Genomic DNA, 4885 nt, shown 5'->3' on the forward strand with positions numbered 1-4885 from the left:
GTGTTTCGTTTAGGAATACTGAGCTAAATTTTTTTTTTAAGATATTAGACATTCCTTTGTTTGAATACTCAAATTGACCGTCAGCAGATAATAGTGGGCCAATGTGATTCCTAATAACCTTTTTATCTCTAATGTAACTGTAGAATTCTTTGGGATTCTCTTTGGATTAATCAGTAATATTCATTTCGTATTGTCGTTTTATATAGTTTTTTTCTCTGTATTATTACATAGCTTTGATATTCATTGGGTGCACCCGAGCACTTGTATTTCTTATAAGTCTGTCTCTTTTTAGCAATACTTTTTTGAGTTTCTATGTCCAGCCATTTTGGGCGAGCCTGATTTCGGGGGCGTCTGTCCTTAAACGGGATGTAAGTATGAATCATCTTAGTAAGCGTATTTTGAAATATTTCCTACATTTGACCTATAGGTCTTTCGCTTAAAGTTGCCTCCCAATCTGTGAGCTGAAGCTCCTGACGTAGTCATATGAACTGAGCTTGACTAAAATCGGGTATTTTAGTTGCACATGTATCTATTCTAAAGATTTTTAGCAGTTTGAACCTAACTAAGCTGTGGTCTGTATTTCCAATAGTTTCACTAACCTCCACATCGGCTATCATGCTTTCACGGCTAGTGATCAATAGAACGAGTAAGTTTCCATGTCTTGTTGGTTCTTTTACGTGCTGAACCAAGTAATTGTCACCAAGAAAATCTATCAAGCGACTACCTATATGGCCATGTTCAAGGGTCATCCAATCAATGTCAGTAAAATTGAAATCACCCATTATCAATAAGTCCCGGTTGCTAAAACTAGAAAGTTCTTGAAAAAACAGTTTGTCGTCTGCTAATGATAATGTTTTTGGCCTATATATTACACCTACATTCATTTTTTGGCCATTTGTTTGGGTTAATTCTACCCACAAACTATCATATGTATCCTGTTTTACTTCCTCTAAAACACAGGCATAGACATTGCTTTTAACGTATAACAGAAAACCCTAACCTTTCTTGTGGTTTCTATCCTGATGAAAGTGTTTAAATCATGCAATATTAAATTCAGCTTCAAACTCTTTACCATTTAACCATGTTTCAGTTATTCCTATCATACCGAGATTTTCAGTTTTGAATATGTCTTTATTCCTAATACTATGAGCATTAAAGTACATGGTATTAAGAAACTCGTGATTATTTCTTTTTGACACGTTTTGTATTTCAACATGATGCCTTATATTATAATTTTGCTCTTAAGTGACACATTGCTCTATAATGACATTTGGTACTCAACTGACATTTAATGCCTCATGGACATTTGTCCCATCACGGACATCTGGTCCCTCCCGGTCATTTGATCTCTTGTGTACACTTTGCCCCACTACGTCATCACGTTCCATACCAGCCACCCGTCGTTCGCTGACATTCTGTCCGGCATCCCTTCCTAAAATAATATTCTGTCCTCCACTGCCATTATATCTTACCGTGATATTTTGTACTCTACTATCATTGATCATCGTGATATTTTTCCTCCCCTATCATTATATCCCATCGTGATATTTTGTTCTCCAGTATGAATATATCCCATAGTGATATTTTGTCCTTTGACATTACATCCTAGTGTAATATTTCGTCCTCTACCGACATTATATCCTAGAATTATATTTTGTCCTACACTAACATATTGCTCATCATTACATTTGCCCCATCACGGACATCTGGTCCCTCTCGGTCATTTGATCTCTTGTGTACACTTTGCCCCACTACGTCATCGCGTTCTACACCAGCCACCCATCGTTCGGTGACATTCTGTCCGGCATCCCTTCCTAAAATAATATTCTGTCCTCTACTAACATTATATCCTACCGTGATATTTTGTCCTCTACTATCATTGTATACCATATTTTTCCTCCTCTTCAATATATCCCATCGTGATACTTTGTTCTCCGGTATTAATATATCCCATAGTGATATTTTGTCCTTTGACATTACACCCTAGTGTAATATTTCGTCCTCTACCGATATTATATCTTAAAATTATATTATGTCCTACAGTGACATATTCCTCTACATTATTACTGTACCCTACTCTGTTTTCCCCCAATACACTCCATTTCCCCTTCCCTTTGAGTTCCTACACCAAAAAAGGAACTAGTTCATTACAAACTCCCACAATGAGGTTTGTAAGAACATATTTGCCTCTGCGAGTAAGGTAGATCCCATCAGAAGCATAAAGGTCATGACACCTTGAAAAGAGATACCAAAGATCAAGAAAGTGGTATCCCAGTTGCGTGCACAATCATGATATCCTCTCATTGATTCCTATGGCTCTACTGTTCCACCACGTGCAAGCGTAGATCCTAGGAAGAATCCCACAGACTACGTGACGGCTCCCACGCCCATTTATCTGAAGAAGGACCTTGTAATTCCGAACAAGTTCCTCTAATCTCACCCTACCCACATCGTTCCCTCCCGTATGTACAATTATATATATATATATATATATATATATATATATATATATATATATATATATATATATATGTGGGGGGGGGGGGGTGTATGTATACACATAAATATATATACATATATATTCCGATACATACATACATATATATATATATATATATATACACAAACATATATACACACACTCACACATACACACACACACACACACGTGTGTATGGTAGGTTAGCCGAGCGTGGGTGTGTAGGCTGACAAAAACACTGTTGTTGTTTTTGTGCTTTTATTATGTGCGTGTGCACGGAGGCAAAATATCTAAATATTGACTGATTAACGGAAGCAAGGTAAGGAGATGGTACTCACTGTGAGGGCGATGCCGAAGAAGTGTGTCGCCGCTTGGGTCGCGAGGTCTGAGCGCTATGCCAAAAGGCCGTGTGCAATCGCAGTCGCTACGGGTCGTGTGCAAGTTGACCTGCGCCAATCACACTCTGACCCGGCGACGCGACCTGGCTTGAGGGCGTGGCCAGCTGCGCGACCCGAGATGCGCAGGACGTGCGACCCGAGGTCGGCGCGTCCGACCCTCGGCACAAACAAAGACACCAAGCATCGTCTCACGACATCCCTCCCCCCGCTAAACAAGTATGGACCCAGACTTGGCGTGAGGGAAAAAATCGAGATGTATGCGTCGGGAGGTTATCCACCTTGGTTAATCCCCCCTAGAGACGGAATTCAACTCGATGAAAAAAACCCACCGCCTAAACTGATATAGAAAATAGGGGCGGAGAAATAAGAGGGGCTGCTGCCCTACACTCCGCGGCGACTTGCTCCCTCGTCGGCGACTTGCTCCCTACCTGCAGCTGGTAGGACGACCCGCGGTAGTCCTCACGACCGGCAGAAAGGCGCTGCGCCGGCTCGGGCCGAACGGGGAAATCTGTGGAAAACCAGAAGCGGCAGAACAAAAGGAAGTTGTTTAATTCAATAAAGAAAAATGTGATCACCATCTCAACCATATCTACAGTAGGGCAATATGACAAAAGGTCTGAAGAAAAAAAGAAGAAGAAGAAGAAGAAAAGACAAAGAACAGAGCTTCAAAATCCGTCTCACGTGTGGTCTCATGTGTGGGGAACGCTCTCCTGACGTTCTTATTCTCGCACACAGAGAGGTTGCATGACTTCGGAATCGGCTTACGAATGGGAGCCGGTAATATCCTCCTGGAGGTCCAGGGGTTCCTTCTCATGTGTGGGGAACGCTCTCCTGACGTTCTTATTCTCACACACAGAGAGGTTCACCTACTGCTTTATCCTGTCTGTGTGAACACAGATCTCACGTCCTGATCGGATATGTTTGATGCAATAGATTACATCATTCACCTGTTTGAGCACCCTATAGGGGCCTTGGAACAATGGCTGGAGCTTCTTTGTCACCCCTTGCCTAGGTTTGGCGGTGACGTAAACTCTGTCACCAAGGGTGAGCTGCTTTATCCTTGCCCTCGGCCGTTTTGTGTGCCTCTCAATTGTGGCAGCCTCGATGAACTTTTGGCACCTGTCAAAACACCAGTTAGCTAAAGCCATTGTTTCGGCTGCTAAATTATCCGTATTATACCACGGGGCATTGGGCCTGGTGAACTCAGCTATAGGGAGGACAGAGTCTCTGTGGAACAGGAGGAAATGCGGGGAATCTCGCAGGACTCTATGATACGCAGAATTGTAGGCTAAGACCGCCAAAGGGAGCATCTGATCCCAGCCTGTTTGATTGTCCTGGACGAGGGACCGTAAGATTTTTATAATGGTCCCATTTACCCTCTCAACGATCCCGTTGCTCGAGGTATGAAAAGGAGTGATCTTGTGATGGCTGATGTTCGCCATCGCCATCACCTCTTTGAACGTCTCGTTCATGAAGTCTCCGCCGTCAGAGGTCACCTGCCTCGGAGCACCATGTATGGCCAGGACGTGGTTGAGGAAAGCTCGGGCTACAGTCCGCGCTTCTTTGGAATTAATGGGTACGGCGACCAAGAAGCATGTTAGGACATCGACTACTGTCAGGATGTACTTCGCACCATTTAGGGTGGTGGTTAACGGGCCAATGAGATCAACATGTACCCTCTCAAATGGAGTTTTCACGTCAGGAAACTGTTTAAGTGGAGCTGGGAGGTCATAGGAAGGTTTGCAAGTGATGCAGATTTTGCATTTCTTTATAAACTCCTTCACATCCTCCGACATTTTCGGCCAGAATGCAATTTCTTGTAGCCGTTCCAGAGTAACTTGGACTCCGCCATGGCCCGCCATAGGAAGGCAATGAGCAATACGTAAGGCTGCTGCCTTTGCTCCTTCAGGGCATACCAGGCGAAGTTCCTCCAACTGGTACGCATTTCTACGCGCATGATATAGGAGTCCGTCGGGGAGGAGTCGAAACTCCCCGATCGGCACTCTTA

Source organism: Oratosquilla oratoria, chromosome 10, assembly GCF_046742065.1.
Source record: "Oratosquilla oratoria isolate Oo_2021 chromosome 10, ASM4674206v1, whole genome shotgun sequence".
NCBI classification, from domain to species: Eukaryota; Metazoa; Arthropoda; class Malacostraca; order Stomatopoda; family Squillidae; genus Oratosquilla; species Oratosquilla oratoria.